Raw genomic sequence first — 22,785 nt, forward strand, 5'->3', positions numbered from 1 at the left:
TATTGCATGGCATCTGTCTTTGCGAGAGTTCCTGAGTTTTGGCCTCAGAATTAATTTTTATAAGGAAATAAATTCACTCTTTGCACACGTGATCTCACAGAGACTTGCAAGATCAAACGTGACTAGAGAAGAAAAACAAATAGAGGACAATGATGTTGTCAGCTGGCTCTCCTGGCATGCGTTCTGTTTCACAGTGAAAAACAAAGTAAACAAAAGAATATGGGTGATGTTCTCTGCTTTCATGGCATGTTTGTGGCTGCCAGGTTTCAGCTGTAGAAGCACGCAACATCCGGTGAGTGACGCTTGCTCGCTCTCATTGGCTATCGCGGGTATCACGTCAGAGGCAGCCCGATCAAGAGTCGTAAATATCAAACATGTTTGATATTTACGATTTGAGTTCGGTGACGCTCTGTCTCGATCGGGAGCAGATAAATAATCGTAATGACACCACACAATAGAGGATTTTTGGACAAAAAATCATTTGCGACTGGCCGCGAATCAGGCAATTTTTTGAGACCATGCGGACGGTCCGTGTACATCAGCGCATGTGCGTGGTGAATGCTGAGACAAGTCAAGTCGGTGCTTCTGCGCATGTGTCGAGCTTGTCCATCCGCACTCATCCGCGGTTGAGGATACTTTGAAAGCTGTGTGGACGTGGCTGTGCGCAAGACGGAACGGAATGGAATGCGGAATGTGAAGCAGGGCCGTTTCTAGCCATTTTGACGCCCTAGGCGAAATGAGTGCCCCCCCACCCCCACATCTATTTTATATATATATATATATATATATATATATATATATATATATATAAAATTTATTTTTCAGACATCAGTTTCTTGTCACGTTTAAATTGGTTGTCATAGTAACGACACCAATTTGTGGAAATTCAGCACATTGAGTTCCACAAATCAGAACACATTAGGCCTATTTGTAAATTGACTGTTAAGATAAAACATTTTGCACAGTTTATTATCTGTTACACCATTATAGCCACTGGATGCCTGTATATAGCTCTATGTAACAATCCCTAGTTGCTAAGAAATTGTCATCACACAAAATAATTTTATTACATTTGGATTTGGATACATGATACATTTAGATATTATCAATGGCTACTTTTTGACTTTATTTGGTTTTTGTTCAATTGTTTTGTTGTTGTTGTGTCAGTTATTGCAACATTATTTCAGTCAAACCTATAAAACCCTTTGTTACCCCAAACTACACAGGCCTATAAAAGCCTGATCAGTGACATAAAAGTAATCAGAATGCAGCTACTTGTTCTCTTATTACTCATTGACGCGTGAATGTAGAGGTTAAAAAGATCATATAAATGATGGAATCAATGTGATTCAACTACAATAGAAAAAGAAAAAAAGAGCTAAAATCAATATGAGTGTACTTTTTGGAGTGTTCACTAGATCGAAGGTTGCAGGTTGTGGCTGACGCGAGCTGTGCTGTGCGTCACAGCTAATACAGACTGACGCAGAGACAACAGCACGAGTTTGTGTCTTCATTTATTAATGTCTATTTTCCCCCTTTATCAGGTATGAAATATATAAGTGTATTTTCATAATGAGTTAAAGCGATATAGTAGTCATGAGACTGGTTATTTCCATGAATATATGCGAAAGCATGGTGTTTGATGCAAACAAAGACTGTAATGTTACCTATGCTAATCGGCATGCTTAACATGCTAAACATTAGAGACGTATCTCACAGGAGTTTAAATGGAACAGAAGGGTCTATTTGTACAATGTTAATTGAAAGTGATTGTTATGCGTAATGAAGTTCGTTTTTTTTGTGTATTTCATAATGAGTTCAGTGTTTTATAATAGATTGTTGAAATAGTGTTTATCGAGAGGGAACTCTGAATCGTTTTCTCATTCTGAATCGTTACTGAAGAATCAGTTGATATTGAACACAAAAGAACTGTATTGTTATCATCACAAGGGAATAACTCATTTTGCAGTTGAAAGATGACAGACAGAAAGGTGTTAAATTATGAATGTTATAGAAGTGATGTATTTGTATTATTGGCTTCAAACTCATTGATGTGATTTAATGTACTGATGTATTCATTTATTCACAGTTCTGTTATTCATGTAATATCTGTTGATGAAAGAAAGACATCACACAGCTAATACAGAATGACTCAGAGACAACAGCACGAGTTCGTGTCTTCATTTATTAATGTCTGTTTTCCTCCTTTATCAGGGTGTAACATGAACTTCCCCTTTAAATAACGTGACGCTCTGCCCTCTATATGTATGACGCTACTCCCTTTAAGAGCTGTTGGAAACAAATTCTTTTTTTTTTCTTTTTTTTTGGAAGCTAATTAATTGATTCAGCATTTCGACACTTCCGTAAGGACGCATTCAATTTGACAAAGCGGTTTACAAAGTATGTATTGATCTTAATTGTATTGATTTTAATTGGCTGTAAAAGTTTTATATGGGAATATTACACAACATGCTGAACCTTTAACTATGCATTGGCGCAAAAACACACACCTTTTAGACCAGTTTCACATGAAACATGATTTCTCAACTGCCACAAATACTGCCTAAACAAAATACTGATTTTGTGCACTTTTTATGTACCAATATTTTAAATTGGCCTTTGAACTTGCATGGCAAAAAAAAAAGCCTTACCTTGCCAAAACACGGACATAACCCACTGATCTAATAGCATTTCTGAGCGCTCCAAATCCAAATGCAAACTTTGCATGCAACAATAAGAGGCAGCAATTAACAGCACTCTGATCCAATGGCATACAGGCATCGTCAGAATGACAGTACTCTAGTCCAATGATGTTGGGGGATCCAGTAGGGGCGGCAATCATATTTCAGGGCGTCCGTGCCACTCTTGATCCCAACCCTGTTAAAATGTAGCGGCAGTACGTGCGCTCATTGGCGCCCCCTCCAGCTGGCCTAGAAACGGTACTGATGTGAAGTATACCCCAGCCTTTATGTAGCATAATTTCACACATCTAAAGTCAGACCATTCTATTTTTGTCTTAGATCTTGAAATCGTGTTTTTTTCCCCCTAGTTATATAAGGTTAAAATACATATTTTGCCTCTAATTTAACTAAGGTCTATACTAAAATGTGATTCCAATTTATTTTATTTTTTTTACTCATATCGCGATATAATATGGATATCGTCTGGACAGTGGAAAATACAGTGATATGAATTTTAGCTCATATCGCCCACCCCTAGTATGAAGTGTTTAAAATTATATATGCAAAGCGTATATAAGTGGCTGTGTACTGTTTCTATTTCTTAATGTAAATTCCAATCTCACTGAAATAACTCAACTGTACATTAAACAATTAACTATTCAGTTTTTCTTCACAGGAAGATCACAGGACAAAGAGATTGTCAGTAAACCTTTACATTTATTAAACGTGGACTCTTTTGTCTTTTGTTACCTTTTTTTCTCTGTAGATAAATCACTTTAGGGCCTCTATGACCCAATTCCCACATTGGTAACACAACCAAACTTAGTTCAAACGGATAATCAAAGTAAACAAAGATTCACAACAGAATAGTATAATCAAAATACCCAAAATAAAGTTTTACCCAGCTGGGATTTAAGTCTCTCATTGGCGCGCAATGTTGGAGCTCACGTGAATGTGCAACAATTATGAGTACTCATGAAATCCAAGGACATAGAGAAGTTCAAACACAGTACCAGTTCAGGAAACGCAATCAAATGATTAGCAAATCCGATCGTCACTGACGTCCTCTCGCGAATGAGCACTCACAAATATCCTCGCGAATCCTCCGTCTGTGATGCAAACAGGCCCGATCCACATCAAAGTTCACATAAATTTTAAACCCTTTTTCTTTTAATATAGAACACCAAATATGAATTTTAAATCGAACAATAACAAACTAAAAAAACAAAATTAATTTAAAACACCCTCTTTTAATAGGGATCTACATTCTCCCCCCACCAAGAATCATTATGCCTTCATAACGAGGCAGAAATAAAAAACATACCAATTGTCACAATGATGAAATGTGTATTAACACAGCAACCCCCTTTTTTTTTTTTTTTTACAGTTATAACCGAATGTCTTACTCAGTCACATATGCACAATACATATCTCTCTAGGTATGTGAGCAAAATAAAAGCATATATGAGTCGACCTACGAATACTTCAGACTCAATCGAAACTACGGCCTTGGGCTTAAAGTAACTGCACAGGTACTCAGCTTTCTTGAGGGCATATTCAAACACAAATATGCAGTAGAACAGTATCTAACAGGGTTTACAACTTTTGCTTGAGCAAGGACAGGCTCAACTTTCGGCATCCCAAGTGTATCATATGTAAACCTCTTAGGCACAGTTCTTGTTCTCTGGGACCTTCTACCAGTTTCAGGTACATCATCAGAGACATTTTGATTTGCATCACTTTGATCTACATTCACTAGATCTCGCACCGAACTTGTAACAGTATCACAGAGATCTGAAACTTGACTCACATCTTGTAAATTGTCAGTCATTCTCTGATAGAAGTCTTGAACCAGACTCTATAGATACAACGGTCTCAATTTCTTGAGGCATCTCAACTCCTGTGTCTGAGTGCTCCATCTGTCTGCCAACTTATGCTTTCCTTGCAGTCCAAGATTTCTAATCAGGACCCTATCTCCAGGAACCAGGTGAGAGTAATGCAGTCTCTGATCATTTCTCCTCTTATTTCCTGCATTTTTCTTCCCAGCATTCTCTTCTGCCAGCTCATAAGCAGACTTCAGTTCTTGCTGCATAGTCTTTACGAAGCGCTGATAAGACTTTGTGGAAGTACCATCACTTGACACACCGAAACTCAGGTTGATGGGCAGTCTTGCCTCCCTTCCAAACATAAAAAAGTAAGGCGAATACCCTGTTGCTTCGTTTAGACTGCGGTTGTACGCATGTACAAGATGTCAAAATGTGACGGCTCCACTGCTGTTTCTGCCTTGGATCCAGGGTCCCCAACATGTCCAAGAGTGTCCGGTTGAACCGTTCGGGCTGCGGATCACCCTGGGGATGGTAAGGCGTTGTCCGGGATTTCTCCAATCCTAACAGGTCAAACAACTCATGGATGAGCCTGCTCTCAAAATCCCGACCCTGGTCCGAGTGCATCCGTCTAGGCAGTCCATAGTGAACGATGTATTTCTCCCACAGGACTTTTGCCACTGTGGACGCCTTCTGGTCCTTAGTCGGAAACGCTTGTGCATACCTGGTGTAGTGGTCCGTGATGAAAAGGACATTACAGATGTTCTTGGAGTCTGGCTCTATGGATAGAAAATCCATACACACAAGATCCATCGGTCCACTACTAGACAAATGTGACGAAGGCGCAGCTCTCTTTGGCAGGGTCTTCCTTTTGACACATCTGGCACATGTCTGGCAATATTTTGCCACATCAACCTTCATTCGGGGCCAGTAAAATCTCTCTTTCACAAACCCATAGGTTTTGTCAAACCCCAAGTGACCAGAGTCATCATGAATTGATTTTAAAACTACTTCATGGAACTTCTTGGGCAGACACAACTGTTTACGACGAGATCTGTCTGAGGATTGAGTGCAAATTGCAAATGTGTATAGGAGTAAAATTCCAGAACAACAAAACTGTAATAGCGATCAAAATATACAATCAATGCCATAATCACAAAAGGGAGAATGAGAAGTGTGTAAGTCAACAGCACCAGGAACAAACTGCCCAAAATTAATTTGCGCTGAAGAGGAGTTGCCGCCTTAAGGCAGCTATGTACAGGAGTTGTAGTCCAGAGTGAGATGCATTATGTGAGTGTAGTCCGGTAAATATGTGCTGGACTGACGTGCTCTCACTGTGAGCCGTGCAGTTAAAATGGAGGAAGAGAGTTGTAAGTCCACCCGGGAGCTATTTTGCACTGTAAACATGACAGTACCAGACCGAGTAAAGAAATGGCATGCATCGGTAACTTTGTCCGTCTCATCCCTTTGCACGAACATGAATTGACGAGCTGTTACGCTGCCGCCGGGAGTTGAGAAGTGGAGAAAGTAACAAGAAGCTTTGGCTTCCTGAAACTAAGGAAAGTACTAGAGATGTTATAACAGTTGGTAAATCTAATAAAAGACAGACAAGTTCATCCAAATAAAATAATAGTTTTATACATTTAAAAAGTATCAAAAATACAAAATTTGGCCCCAAACATGCCAACTGAACAGCAGTGCTCAATGTACATACTGTACACATACAGCAGGATTACAGAACTTGTCCTGAGCATGCATGTCAAACTGTGTGTGTGTGTGTGTGTGTGTGTGTGTGTGTGAGAGAGAGAGAGAATTGAATTTGAAAGGCACCTCAAAACAGTATTAAAACACAATATTTTCAATCACGGAAATAACCTTTCAAAAACACAAACCAAATAATTAAACATTAAAAATATATATTTCTTTTTTTAAAGCAATCAACAAATCACCATCTTCATTAACTGTACATAGAACCTCATTTATCCCCCAAACATCTATAAACACTTCTACACACTTTACCAATTTATTAATTAATACAATATAAGTATTAAATATTAATATATAAATATTAATATAATCATAAATTAATACAAATTATAGGTTTAATATTAAGAAATGTGCATTGTGCACAAATAGTACTCCAAATAAAGTTAAATTTTATTATTATTTTTATATCGGTACGTCTTGAGCAGTGGTGTATAAAGTACCTGAATGCCATACTTAAGTAAAAGTACAGATATCTTACCAGAAAATGACTTTGGTAGTAAAAGTATGTGATATAAATTGTACTTAAGTATGAAACTTATGTATTTACACAGTTTACTGTATCTCAGAGGGGACATGGATGCATTTAAACTGCAGTTACAACTGCATAAATAATGCTTTGTTTTAAACTTAAAATGTTGAATACTGATATTTGAAATTATTTAAAATATAAAAAAAAGTCTAAATGTAAATTAAAACCGCCAGTAGGTGGCAGCAAGTAATAATGAGTGAGTCACTGAGATTTAACCAATTCATTCAAACGGCTGATTCATTCAGGAATAAAGCATTTGACTGTTGACTGTGTTTGAGTGAATCACTGAGTCATTTATTTAAATGATTCGTTCAAAAAGCTGAATCATTCAATAAGTAAACACTGTCCATTGCTAAGAGACGCAAAACAGTGCTGTGATCTTTGTTTGGAACTGTTTTTTTTTGGCAAAATTGAGCAAAAACAGGCAATTTTGTGTCTAAAATGTAAGTCTGCTAACTTTATTAAACTTGTATAAAATGATTATTACATTTGTTATAATGCTGATATCTGGATTAAAAACAGCACTCTATGTGTGATATAGAGTAGCTATAATAATTTATATAAACATAAAAACATACAGAAACTTTTTTGCCATCTATAATTTTAATAGACTGTAACATCTGCTTATGATCCTTGATGGTCGTTGGGACTTTATGTCTTAAGAGACCCTTTTAGCCTTTTGACATTTGCATATAATTCACAGCCTGGCCCCACATTCTACCGTTATATGGGTGCTAATTGCCAAGGGTTGTCCCCCCCCACTGTCAAAAAGACGCTAAACAGATCGACTATCTTGTGTCTCCATCGGACTTCAAACACATTCCAAGAGAACTAAATGACCCTCGGTACCATGCCTGTGGACTACCCCCACGATTACAAGATACATAACACACACATAGAGGCATTTTCTTTATTTAGACCAGAATTAATCAGTTATAAATGCATCTGGTATATGCATGTGTTGTTTGTATGTTTCCTTATTATATTAGCCTAGTTACCACTCGTTATTCGTATTAGTAAGCTCTAAACACTCATATCCAGGCGTATGAATGTATCTCTGGTTTAATACCTTTTAGATGTATCTTTCTTGATATCAAAATGATCTGCTCTTTATTCCTCACACAATGATGTACGCTATGTGATCGTGAAATGCATCACACTATTTTTACTGTACTGTGGGGAAAATTACACCAGTCTCCAGATCAGTCGTAAAACATGCAAATGAGGTGTCAAGTGGGACAAAGAAACACTTTCCCGCTGAAACTATGAGCCTTGTTATTGGTCAAACTAACCAAAATGGGGAAAACAGATAAAACTTCTCCCACACCAAAAGGTTACGTTTCTCTTTACTTTCGGTGCTCTGGAGACACACTTATCACCTTGGAAACCTCACGGCTCCCCTTCCGGGGAGTCCGATCTTCTGGCAGTTTTAAGTTCAGTAACTTTGTCAACTCACTTCGGACTAATCAACTCATGGCAGGAATGACGAAGCTTTCACTCCTGAAGGAATCCACCAGGAATCTACGCATTATACATGCACCAGGATGCTTTACTCAGCACCCACAAAACCCATGCAAGTAACTGCTTGTTAACTATCTAGATGCGCTTCTAGGCTTCGACCCCTTTTAATTAAGGTGATGTGATTATCTGATGGTTCTTAACAGGTTGTACTTAGCTGATGTTAAAATCTTGCCATACTCTCTCTTGCGCGCGAGCGCTCCCTCTCTCTCTCTCTCTCTCTCACCCTCTCTCTCTCTCTCTCTTTCTCTCTCCGTGCCTTCCTTACGTTGGCATCCATGTTTAATGTGTGTATGTCTGTGTCTAGTTCGATGTTGCATGTTCCCCTGTAGTGTAGTTTAATAAACATCCATATGTATTCACACTTGGTTGTCTGTGTCTGCTGCTCTCAGAACAAAGTCACTTTAACGTCCGGTCTTGCTACATGCTCGGAGCAATGTTTCAGTAAGGAAATTATTTGTCGTGGCCAGAGGAATAATTTTCCTTAGAATCAATAGAAGGGTCCGTACTGCGGACGAACTAATCATTTTAGTGCACAATTAATACTACAGCTAATTCCTGAAGATGGATATACAATTGATAACCCGTTATGATTAATTATGTTCATCTCATAAAGCAAATATGCTACAAGACTAATAAATCACGTGCATGCACACTCTGTGTATGATTTGGTGATACACTCGATTATGTAAGATCGCACATCATTAAAACAACACTTACCATATTAAAGCAGACGATATTCTGTTTAACGCACAGCGCACCCCAGCCTCGAACTGAGTGTAAAATGAATTCATCTGCAGTTGTGTGAGCACTTGTTTGCACATGAGCAAAGGTGTTTTTAGGAGTCTAACTTTCAAACGCCAGAACACTGATTCGTCAAACCTGCTTGCTTGCGCTCTGTGTTCTTATGACTTTATTTTGTAGTATGTAACGAATATGCTTAGGGGAAATGTATCGGAGTAAAAGTATACATTTTTATTAGGAAATGTAGTGGAGTAAAAGTGAAAGTTGACAGAAATATAAAGACGCAAGTAAAGTACAAGCACTCTGTTATGTTTTATATCGTTTAGAACTAGAAATCTTCTAACTTAAATCTCAACTATTCAAAAATCCAATTCCAAATCAGAAGATTTATGCTTACCTCCTAGGTTAAGAGATGTCGTCTGTGATTTCAGGATTCCTTCGCAATATCCTGACCCGCTCAGCCAGGTCCGGACTTCTTAGGGCTCGACAGAAGTTTTCTTCAGGTTCAGATTATAAGTTATTAATGATTAAATTACTCTGAGTCTTGTTTTAAGAGAGGTTTAAACGCATCACCATTAAAATGGTTTTGCTTTATTAAAACATAAACTCATAAGCAATAAATCAAAAATAACAGCGAGAAAGTCTTCACCCGAGGTGCAGCATGGAAATGCCTCAAACATGACATTATATAGTTCTGCGTAAAATTTGCATAAATGCAACACGTCTCCTCCTTTATAACTTCCATATTTGTCAAACATAGTGAACACATATAACTCTATGTAAGCAGAGGCTTGGTTGCTATGGCTACCCGTGTCCAAGATATGACTTTTAACCCGGGTTACAGAGGCTCAAATGGAAAAATTTCTACATCTCTCAAAGAAGCAAGCGAGTCTACCTCTACTTTAATCTAAACAATTGCAACAACTCAAAGGCGTAGGTCAGGCAAACACATTTTGGTAACACTTTAGAATAATGGTCCGTTGTTAGCAAGTAACTATGCAGGAAGTAATGGGTAGTACTACATTAACACTTAACTTAATACTATTAACTAATAGAGAAGCAAGATTAACTAAGCAGTAAGTAGCAAATTTAGGAGAAAGGTAGTTCCTTATTAGATATGTGATAATTATTAAATAAATATATCCTCTTTGAGAATTACTTGCGAACTATGACCAATTAATAAAGAACAACCAATTAATTACTAATCACAACAGTAACGTCTTAAAGGTGAACAATTGGGTTATTTGTGGAAACTAATTTATGAATATAATATCCCTCAAATAAGTCGGCTACATTTTTAAATTGTGACTACTACTTTTACCAAAGGATGGATGTTCTCTGTTTATTTCAAACAAAAACATAAAATAATAATACAAATAATTCATTTAAAAATGTTAATAATTAGGAAGTGATTGAATTGGTTAACAATTATGAACTCTAGTTTGTGTCAGTTCAGTATAGTGACAGCAGGCTGGGGAAGAGTTTTCTTGAATATAAATAATGACGTTCTCTTGACAAAAACAAAATTGACAAAATTCACATCCTTAATGAAGGCATCAACTGCCTTTATATTGTGTTAAGCACAAAACTGCATATTCTAGATTACAGCGTCTGGTAAAATATCACCAGTGCCTGTGGCGGCACGTAAAAGGCGGAACTGGGAAAGTGAAACCAAAACAATTGTCGTGACGTGACCGCCAGCGAATAGGAACGAGAGTCTAATTTGGGAAGGAAGTGAGGTATCTATATATAGTGGAACAGAATCAAAGAAGGGTGTGGTTTTCTGAACAAAGAAGTTGCAAGGAATTAGGGTGAAAGTCGCACTGGTTTCGGCTGAGCGCACTCACACGCACTGTGTATGCTGGAGTTTGGCCGGAGGGTTTCAAGGAAATCGTTGTCCGAGCTGCGGGACCAGCGCAGACGCGTGTGTGGTTCGGGAGCGAAGGGAAGTGTTCCTGCCTGGATACCGTTTTTCCTCTTGGAGAAAATCCACCTTCTTTCACTGTTTGTAAAACTGTTTCCCCACGAAAACGAGCGGCCGGTCATATGGCTCATGGCACACACACACACACCCAAAGTTCACTCACACCACATTCGCTCAAGCATACTGTAATGTACAACTCCCCTTAATGTGAGTATTTTCTTTTTGTCGTCTTTTATGAAGTTGTATAATGAAGTGAGTGACTAAAATTAATCTTGTTTGTATTTTTAACTTTTTTTTTCTTCTTATTGGTTTGGAATTATAAATTGAGAACTGGACTATCGCAACTGCCGCTGCGAATACGGACTTAGACTGGAGGCTCTCGGTCGCTGCAGTACTAACGATTATTTATAGTTTTTTTTTTGGATGTGCAATGTGTAAACACATTCATGTGACAAATCGTTTGTTTTTTATTATTGTTTTTTTCCCCTCTCTTGTGAAAAATACAAGTGACACTGAACTGTAAATCGTTTCATCTGCATTATTTCTTGCTGTTGTATCTATTGTATGTAACCGGTGGCTTTTTCAAGGCTATCTGGGTTAAATTCCTTTTTGACAGGCTTATTCCTGTCTGGCGCCCGAACTTTTAGAGTCACTTAAAATTTTTTTTGTCTCTGCAACTATTTACTTGGGGCCGCCACCGTTACAGAAGTGGCGCCCGAACAGGGACTTGAACTGAAAAAAAAAAAAAAACCCTTGACTTGAACTGAAAAAAAAAAACCCTTGACTTGAACTGAAAAAAAAAAAAACCCTTGACTTGAACTGAAAAAAAAAGAAAAAGAAAAAAAAAAACCTGAATTTATCTTTATTTGAATTCTGAACTGTTTTCTTTCTGAAGAGCTTGTGAAATTGTTGTAAATTCTGTTTGTTGTGTAATTGAGGGTTAATCAGGAAAAAGATGTAATTTAAGTGTCTGCTGGGTTAAACTTTGTGGTGATTGAAATTTTTGTACTGGGAAAAGTTTAACCCTCTTGTAACTTTTGGACACATTGTAGTTTTTTTCGTTTGTTATTTTCCTAGTGCCCCTGATTGTCTCAAAAACATACACATACATTCCAGAATTTTCTTTTTTAATTTTATTTGCCCAAACAGTTTATATTGCCCACAGAGATTTACATACACTGCAAGCATGGCCACTGCTCCTCCTTCACCTTCAACGTCTGTGGAAATTGAACCCCTAGACGTAGCAACTCCCTCTTGGCCACCTGCACCCCCAGACATAGCAACTCCGGTCTGGCCACTTGTGCATCCAGGACCAGTTCCTCCCCCTCATGTTCCCACGTTCCACTTCACGCCCACTCAGTTCAGTAGTCCCCATCCCAGGACTCAGGTGCACTTTGCCTCCGCACCTCCAGGGGGCGTTGTCTCATTCCAACCGGACCCTATGCAACTTTGCACCTCCACTGAAACTTCATCACCTTCCTCAGTGTCACAGCATCGCCTGCCAGGCCACCTTCCTACACCTGGTAAGGAAATTCATCAGCTTACTACACATGTACAAGGAAACTGGGACCAGTTATTTGACCGTCTGAAACAGCAAGAGAAAGCTGTGAGAGAACTCACCCAAGAATCTGCAAAATCCATTTCCCTGCATGATGCAAAGCTTGCAGCAATGGCCGCAAAAATTGAAATTAACCATCAGCAAATCTTGGACACGATAGCTGCTCATAAACGAGATGAGGAGGGAAGCACAGATCAACTGATTAAAGCAATGAAGGTGATGGTGACGGGAGAACTCCAAAAAAGTGAGAGTACCTTAATATCAGAGGTTCGCTTTATGGTGGAGCAAGTCCAGCGGGAATTGCAGAGAGACATGCAGGCCACACAGGAAAACTCACAAAAGGACGGTGAACAGCTTTCCAAAGAGATCAGTCATTGTACCACTCAACTGTATGCCCTAGGAAACGACTTTAAAGATTTACAATTGGAAATTAGTAATTATTGCAAATCACTTGAAAGAGCAGGGGTAGACCAATCATTACCAGCTCCATTACCAGTTCACCACACAGACCCATCTTCATCTCCACCATCAGAGGCTGCATCCATCCAGCAACCTAGACCAGCTGTTAAAAGTGATCATTTGAAGTTAACTTTCCCCACATTTGGTAGACCATCAGACGATGCTGATCCACTGTTATATTTAACTCGCTGTCAAGATTTTTTGGCCTTACATCCCCTGGCTGACACTGACATCTTGGCTACCTTCCGCACTGTTCTATACGGCACGGCACGTGATTGGTGGGAAGTTGCTCGAACTTCTGTTACCACTTGGAACGACTTTGAAACTGTTTTCCTCTCAGCTTTCCTCTCAGAGGACTATGAAGATGAGCTGGCTGAGCGAGTCCGAACTAGAACCCAGGGGGAAAAAGAATCAATTAGAGACTTTGCCTTCACATACAGAGCTTTATGCAAACGGTGGAAGCCCACTCTAACTGAGAGCGAGTTAGTAAAAATGATTCTCAAGAACATCAAACCTTACCTCGCCAGCCAACTTCGCAGCCGTGTGAACACTGTGGATGAGTTAGTGAAACTAGGTTTTCAGTTGGAAAAAGACCATGTACAACAATTTCACTATGAAAGACGTATAACTCCACCCCAACCACCACAAAGACTCACCTCTAATCGCCCTGCTGAAAAACCTCCAGTCCAGTGTTGGAGATGCAAAGGTCAGCACCCCCCAGGCAACTGTCCACGCTATTCTTCCCTGCAGTTGACCCAGTCCTCTGGTCAGCATCCTCCTGCGGGAAATAAACGTTACTTCCAACCTCAGAAGCAAGGAGTACCCCTGTCCAACAATACTCTGTCTATTACCCACCCTTCAAAATCATCTAACAAGTCAGCATCTAAGCTTGTTTCCATACCTCAACAATTAATTGTGCCCATTAATATTGGAGCTTGGAGAGGAAAAGCCATCTTGGATACTGGGGCAAGTTATACCCTTCTCCATGAGAGTTTGTGGAAGGAAATTGATCCCCTTACCAACCTCCAGCCTTGGACCCTTGGTCCACTCTATCTGGCCAATGGAGAAGCCGAAGTGCCTTTAGGATGGACAGATGTTCAGATCACCCTTCACAACAAAGTCTTTCCCACTCAGGCTGCCATTCTCACCTCCAAAGCCCTGGCTTACTCCGTAGTTTTGGGCCTAGACTTCATCTTTTCCAGTGGTCTGCAGATAAATGTGTCTGACCAAAAATATGCATTCAAGTCAAACCTCAGTGACGAGTATCCTTTTCAACCCGGACATGCCAGCGTACCCATTGGAAGACCCCAATATTTGAAAAGGAAACCACAAACTCAAAGCTCAAAACAGACACTTTCACTACTTAGCTCTATTCCGCCATTACAATGTTCGCCATCAGTCTCGCAACCATTAACCTGTGGGGATGACCAAACTTTGATAGAGAAGGCTGTCACAGAAGCTCACTTACCACTGGAAGGGAAGCAACAATTACTGCACCTGTTACAATCCAACCCAAACGTCTGCACACTTCAGCTCGGAAGGACAACTGTTCTCCAACATTGTATTTACACCACTCACCCAGTACCCATAAAGCAACGTCCATATCGATTGACTCCTGAGAAACAAGATGCTGTAAGAGAACAATTAAAGGAAATGATGGAAAATGGTATAGTAGAACCATCTTACTCTGCTTGGGCCTCACCTGTGGTTTTAGTCCCAAAAAAGGATGGGAGCTTAAGATTCTGTGTTGATTACCGTAAGGTAAATGCCATCACTGAGAGAGATGCATATCCCTTGCCCAACATCACAGAGATTTTAGAGTCTCTCTCAGGAGCAGTCATCTTTTCCACTATTGATTTGAACAGTGGTTACTGGCAAGTGACAATGGACCCTGAGAGTAAGTCTAAGACCGCCTTCATCACTTCCTCTGGGTTGTACCAGTTTAACGTAATGCCGTTTGGACTGAAAAATGCTCCTGCAACATTTCAAAGGCTGATGGAAACTGTCCTTGGAGAATTGAGAGGAAAGATATGCTTTGTATATATTGATGATATTATTATATACTCACCATCTCTGAACCAGCATTTACAGGATCTCCAAACTGTCCTCTCCAGACTACAAACCACCGGATTAACCATCAATCTGAAAAAAAGCAAGTTCTGTCTTGAGGAACTGACATTTCTTGGTCATGTGGTGAACATTAAAGGAATTTCAGCAGACCCAAGTAAAGTGGAAGCCATACGATCGTACCCCGTGCCCAGCAACCTGAAAGAAGTTCAGCGTTTTCTGGGACTTGCAGGATGGTATCACAGATTTGTGCCCAACTTCTCTCAAATAGCTGAGCCCATCAATGCCCTGAAGAAAAAGGGACGCTCCTTTCAGTGGTCACCGCAATGTCAGAAAGCATTTGACCAGCTGAAAGCCTGTCTAATCTCTCCTCCCATCCTGGGCCATCCTGACATGCGACGATTGTTTGTGGTCTATACTGATGCCAGCGACACCGGTCTGGGTGCAATCTTGGCCCAAAGGAAAGACAGCGGCCTAGAGGAGGTAATTGCATATGGGAGTAGGACCTTAAACAAAGCAGAAATCAATTATTCTGTGACCGAAAAGGAATGTCTAGCAGTAGTTTGGGCATTGGAAAAATGGCAACATTATCTTGAACCCAGATTATTTACCGTTGTTACTGACCATTCAGCGTTACAGTGGGTGATGAGTTCCACCAAGACTACCAGCCGACTGGTTCGATGGGCTCTTCGCCTGCAGAAATTTGATTTTGTGGTTGAATACCGCAAGGGAAAACTCAACCTGGCACCTGATGCTCTTTCACGGATGCATTCCAGACCTGAATGCAGTTTTACTCCACCCAGAAGGAAGATCCAGAGCTTCCAGTTAATGCAGCTGTTATCTGGGAGGAACAACACCAAGATACTGAGATTGCACAAATATTCCAAGAATTGGCCAGAGATGGTAACATTTTGCAAGCCCAATTTGTTGTAATTGAAGATAAATTATATCACCAGACTCACCTGCCAAGCGGCCAAGTACATTTCCGAGTGTACCTCCCCAGAAGCTTGATCCCCACCATCCTACAGCATTATCATTCACATCCCTTGAGTGGTCACGTAGGAATCTACAAAACCTACAAGAGACTGCACGATGTCGCTTTCTGGCCAGGAATGTGGACAGATGTGAAGCGGCATGTCAAAAGATGTGTGAAGTGCCAGACAGTGAAAGGTGAAAATCAAAAGCCTGCTGGAAAACTTCAACAAGTCACCACCTCACGACCAAATGAAATGCTAGGGGTAGACATCATGGGACCTCTGCCCCGCAGCACTCACCAACAGGAATATCTTCTCGTTTTCGTCGACTACTTTTCACGATGGGTTGAATTGTTTCCCATACGGAAAGCCACTGCACCGACGGTCGCCTCTCTTCTCAGGAAGGAAATTCTCACCCGGTGGGGGGTTCCTGATTTCATTTTGTCTGACCAAGGTACCCAGTTTGTTTCAGCTGTGTTCAAGGAGATATGTACAGAATGGAAATTAACTCAGAAAACTACAACAGCATATCATCCCCAAACCAACATGACAGAACGAGTAAACCGTACCTTAAAACAAATGATTGCAGCATATGTTGAGGATAACCACAAAAAATGGGACCAGTATCTTCCAGAGCTAAGGTTTGCCATCAATTCAGCTGTACAGGAAACCATTGGAATGTCCCCAGCAGAACTCCACCTGGGAAGGAAATTACAAGGACCAATGGACAAAATACTGCACGGCCAGAATCTCTCACCTGACGCACCCTCTTATGACACTGTTGCACATTTAGCTCAGTTGCAATCAAGAGCAAAAGAGTGCTGCAGAAAAAGCCAAGTAAGACAACTTAGAAGCTACAACAAAAAGAGAAGAGAGAGTTCATTTAACCCTCTGGGGTCTAAGGGTGTTTTGGGGGCCTGGAGAAGTTTTGACATGCCCTGACATTTGTGCTTTTTTCAGTTGCTTATAAACATATAAATGGCTAAAGTCTTATATCACTGTAAACAGCACAAACCGGGCTACAATAATATGTTAGCAGCATTTATGTACATTATTTTGTTTTTGAGAAAGAAACGTTTATGCGTGGCTAGTGAAAAACTAAAATTTTGAAGTCACTGAAATAAGGCCATAAAACACATTCAGAACATTTGTTCACAAGACTTTTGAGAACTGGATCTTGTAGCCTAGAATATTTGCTTCAAAATGATCTGAAAATAATCTAACTCACTCATTCAGAGAAAACAATATATTGATTTAAATTTTCTAAGTCACTTTTTGAGTGGAAAGGCTCTATGCGAGAGGGCGTGACTCACACCTGAGAAGACAAAGGCCCGCATAATGAGCTCCATAATGAGCCATTGAGTCAGGTGTGTGACTGAGAGAGAAGAGTTACAAGAAAGAATGTGAGGAAAAAAGAAATGTGTATACGTATAACTATCACATAAAATAACTTGAGATTCACTTGTGAGTGCAGTTAAACAGTTTATTAGGAACAAACAAACAAACAAATAAACAACAGAAGAGTCAAGACATCGTGGGTGCAATATCCAAAATATCTAAAACAGTGGCAGGAAACTGGAATCCAGGAAAACAGGAGACAGCAGAAACTGCATGAGAAAACAAAACAGATGTGAGCAACACAACGAACAGACAAAGACAAAGCAAACATGGTGACAATACATACACTACCAGTCAAATTATTTAAACAGTAAGGTTTGTGTAGAACAGTAAGAAGTGTCTTCAGCTCACCAAGCCTGCATTTATTTGATCCAAATACAGCAAAAACAGTACATTATATTTATTATAATATATAGGCCTACATATTTGTACTATTCAAAATAAATAAAGCATAGAACATATAACTATCCTCACGTCCTGCAACATTTAAATGCAATGAAAGGTTGCCTATCATATTTCAAAATGTTGCACTCGATTTTACACATTTTATTCTGGAGTTATAGTTTGGGACAAGTTCACCAGTAAATGCGTTAAACGTTGTCACAACAACACATTATGGAATGCCAATAAGAAACATTACTTACTCGATATAAAGTATCTCCTCCTCCGCGGCTCCAGCTGCGCTCGCGCTCTGTTTGTGAAGTAAACAAAAGCTTTTTCCTCTCAGCGCGTCTTCTGGCGGTAAATACAACTCTTTTTCCTCTCAGCGCGTTTCTGAGGTAAATACAAGGCTTATTCCTCACAGCGTGTTCTTCCAAAACCGAAAAGTATCCGAGATGAACGCGTTGCTGCTTTGTTTACGGTGGTGTGGGCGTTTACATGCCGCGTGGCTCGCGCGGAGGTTTGTAATAACAATAGCGCGAGCGGCGCGTGGGCGTGACCTAATTAGAGATAATGAGAGCAGACGGAAAAACTGGACATGTCCTTGGTTTCATACGGATTACTTTATCACAGAATATTTGTTTTCGGTAAGACGTGCTTCATTTAACAGTAGACATGTCAAGCTTTCTATAGATATATTTCTCATGTCTCTGTGTGAAGTATTTGCTGAGTTACAGTTCATTTTAGTGACGTGTTTCAAAAAGCAGTTCGCGGAGACGGAGAAGACAGAGAGCGCACCCTGTTTGTTTTCTTTATTCTTCAAAAGCACAAAGTTTAGTTTTTATTATGAGTGTATACAGATAAAAGTAGACCCCTTACAGATTCGAATGGTGTATTGCTCTTATCTGTACGATCAAAAATGGCAGAGTAATTCAAGTTTATTTTGGCCTTATCAGGAAAATCTGCCTCAAAACGCATATATGCGTTTGTCGACCCCAGGGGGTTAAAGAGAGAGACCGTGTATGGGTAAGAAATTTTCCCCAGTCAAGTGCACTCCACCACTTTAGTGCCAAACTAGCCCCAAAATGGAAAGGTCCTTACCGGGTGATCACAAAGTTGGGCCCATTGAACTACAGGGTAGCGGTGGAGGCCACTGGGGAAGATGTCCGCACTGTCCACGTGTGCAATGTAAAACCTTGTTTTCCCACTGCAGAAGAAATAGACACCCAAGAAAAACAGAAATTGTGTGAAATCTTCCAGGAATCCCTCAGTGAAGATGAAGAGTTTCTAGGATTTTAAGCTCACTTCTCTTAACAACCACGGGTTGTTCTCTCCAGGGGGGGAGAGTGTGGCGGCACGTAAAAGGCGGAACTGAGAAAGTGAAACCAAAACAATTGTCGTGAAGTGACCGCCAGCGAATAGGAACGAGAGTCTAATTTGGGAAGGAAGTGAGGTATCTATATATAGTGGAACAGAATCAAAGAAGGGTGTGGTTTTCTGAACAAAGAAGTTGCGAGGAATTAGGGTGAAAGTCGCACTGGTTTCGGCTGAGCGCACTCACACGCACTGTGTATGCTGGAGTTTGGCCGGAGGGTTTCAAGGAAATCGTTGTCCGAGCTGCGGGACCAGCGCAGACGCGTGTGTGGTTCGGGAGCGAAGGGAAGTGTTCCTGCCTGGATACCGTTTTTCCTCTTGGAGAAAATCCACCTTCTTTCACTGTTTGTAAAACTGTTTCCCCACGAAAACGAGCGGCCGGTCATATGGCTCATGGCTTGCGTACCACACACACACACACCCAAAGTTCACTCACACCACATTCGCTCAAGCATACTGTAATGTACAACTCCCCTTAATGTGAGTATTTTCTTTTTGTCGTCTTTTATGAAGTTGTATAATGAAGTGAGTGACTAAAAATAATCTTGTTTGTATTTTTTACTTTTTTTTTCTTCTTATCGGTTTGGAATTATAAATTGAGAACTGGACTATCGCAACTGCCGCTGCGAATACGGACTTAGACTGGAGGCTCTCGGTCGCTGCAGTACTAGCAATTATTTATAGTTTTTTTTTTTGGATGTGCAATGTGTAAACACATTCATGTGACAAATCGTTTGTTTTTTATTATTGTTTTTTTCCCCTCTCTTGTGAAAAATACAAGTGACACTGAACTGTAAATCGTTTCATCTGCATTATTTCTTGCTGTTGTATCTATTGTATGTAACCGGTGGCTTTTTCAAGGCTATCTGGGTTAAATTCCTTTTTGACAGGCTTATTCCTGTCTGGCGCCCGAACTTTTAGAGTCACTTAAATTTTTTTTTGTCTCTGCAACTATTTACTTGGGGCCGCCACCGTTACAACGTTTTATATCTGACACACACTGTACGGTCATACATTTGTGTGAGGCACTAGTGACATGTCACCAGTAGGTCATTTGGAGTGGGATACATATTGAACTGACATAAAACAGAGTTCATAACTGTGAACTAATTCAGTCATGAGCTTGTCAGCATCACTTCCTAATTATTAAAAAAGTGAATTATCATTTTTTTTATTATTATTCTACGTTTTTGTTTGAAATAAACAGAGAACATCCATCCTTTGGTAAAAGTAGTAGTCACAATTTAAAAATGTAGCCGACTTATTTGTGGGATATCATATTCATAAATTAGTTTCCACAAAGAACCCAATTGTTCACTTTTAAGACGTTACTGTTGTGATTAGTAATTAATTGGTTGTTCTTTATTAACTGGTCATAGTTCACAAGTAGTTCCCTTTCAGTCGGTCACTCCGAGTCACGTCGGATGACCGACGAATTGGGATCTCGCCAGAGAGACCAATCCACTTCGAGTGTAACTAAACGAGCCAATGGATATTGGCATGCGATCATTGCATCCAGCTGCCGCTGATCACAGCGTGAGTATAAGAGGCAGCGGGTGCACCGCATTAATTCATCCTTTCGCTTCGGAGCCGAGCGGCGGTGAGTTACTGCTGCTCCCCTTTCCTGCGAGTGAGAAGACGAGCGAGCGAGCGAGTGCGGGCGTTACAGCGCAGCAGCGATGGTCGCGGTCTCACGGGAGAAAGAGATCGTTTCCCGTGAAGGCAGTCACACTAGGAGTGTGTGGTGGCCAGCTCCCCTGCGTGCTTCAGCACTAATAAAGAGCAAATTTTCTCTAAAAGAGTAACACGGGTGATCGCGTCTTTTTAAAGATGTCTTATCACCCGTGCGTTTCTGGGTGTGGTCGTTTCCTGGAGCCTCAGGACGGTCACGATCGCTGCCTCACGTGTCTGGGCATTCAGCATGCTGAGGAAGCTTTCGTGGATGGTTCATGTTCTTCTTGTGGGGACATGACCATCTCGGAGTTGCATAATAGACTCCGTTATGTCAAACATGGCGGAGTCCCTCTGCCTCTGCCGCGATCCAGTGTTCGTTCCCGGGGCGGCGCTGGATCCGGTGGAGTCAGAGGTAATCTGAGGGTTACGGTGAGGGCTTCCCCAAGAGGAGTTCCTCACCCTCAAGCACTCCGCAGCCGGTGGAGCTGCCGAAGGAGCGCTGGGCCCTCTGCTGGACAGAGTGCACCACGCGTTTCCTTCGGCGCCCCCTCTGACGACCAGATGTCGATCGCTGCATCGGAGGGCGAGTCGCTCTCTGGGGATGACGACCCGGCTGCGTTGCCCCCTTCGGGTGTGGTAGCGTTGTCCGAGCCAGACCCAGAGATGACGGCTATGCTTTCCCGGGCCGCTGAGAATGTCGGGCTCGCGTGGAATCCTCCACCGCGTCCCGAACCTTTGAGGCTGGACGAGTGGTTTCTCGGTGGGGGTCGCGTTCTCAGCGCCCCCCTCCAGTGCCATTCTTCCCGGAAGTGCATGAGGAGCTCACAAAATCGTGGAAGGCACCTTTCACTGCCCGAAACAAATCTTGTGGCTCCTCCCCCCTCACCACCCTCGATGGTGGAGCCGCTTTGGGGTACGCGGGCATCCCCTCTGTGGAGTGGTCTGTGGCCATGCAACTATGTCCTACAGCCGCTACCACTCTGCGGGGTGACCCGTGTCTCCCCTCGCGGGCCTGTAAGTATTCGTCAGGTCTAACTGGCAGTGCTTATAGAGCCTGTGGGGAGGCGGCTTCTGCCCTTCACGCCATGGTGTTACTGCAGGTCCACCAGGCCAAAGCCCTGAAAGACCTGCACGAGGGTGGTCACGACCTGGCGGTTCTACATGAGCTGCGTGCTGCGACGGACCTCGCGCTTCGAGCGCCGAAGGTGACCGCACAGTCTCTGGGTCGTGCGATGTCCACGCTAGTGGTCCAGGAGCGCCATCTCTGGCTGTGTCTTGCTGACATGAAGGAGCAGGAGAAGGTACAGTTCCTGAATGCTCCCGTGTCGCAGACCGGCCTTTTCGGCGACGCTGTCGAGAGCTTTGCCCAGCAGTTCTCGGCAGCCCAGAAGCAGACTGAGGCGATCAAACACATCATGCGCCGGAGGAAACCTGCTGCTTCCACTCCGGCTGCAGCCCCTCAGCCTGCTCGTCGCCGTGGGCGCCCCCCTGTGGCTGCCCCCGCTCCCGCGCAGCCGCAGCAGCCTTCCACCAGGCAGCGTCGTGGAGCCGGTCGCAGGCAGGACGCCCAGCCCGTCCAGGCCCCCGCCAAACCTGGCGGCAAGCGCAAGTGCAAGAGGCCCTGAGACGGGCGACCCGGAGATGGTGGAGACTGCTCATCGGGAGATGGTGACCGCACCACTCCCTCCCCCGGAGGACGGCCGGGTGGAGAATCCTTTGTTTCGTTTTGTTTTTGTTCCGCCGCTGGCCCAGCAGCCAGCGGTACCCAAAACATCAGTAAAAGAGCAGTTTCCTCAATCTCTGGGTCTCAAGAGGAGCAGAGTGGTGAACCGTGCATCACAGGATCACTTCCCTTCTCCTCTCTCGCCAGCAGGCAGCAGTGGGTTGCCCAAGAGCACCCCTCCTGCCCATTCG

This window comes from Onychostoma macrolepis, chromosome 03, assembly GCF_012432095.1.
Source record: "Onychostoma macrolepis isolate SWU-2019 chromosome 03, ASM1243209v1, whole genome shotgun sequence".
In the NCBI taxonomy this organism is placed as follows: Eukaryota; Metazoa; Chordata; class Actinopteri; order Cypriniformes; family Cyprinidae; genus Onychostoma; species Onychostoma macrolepis.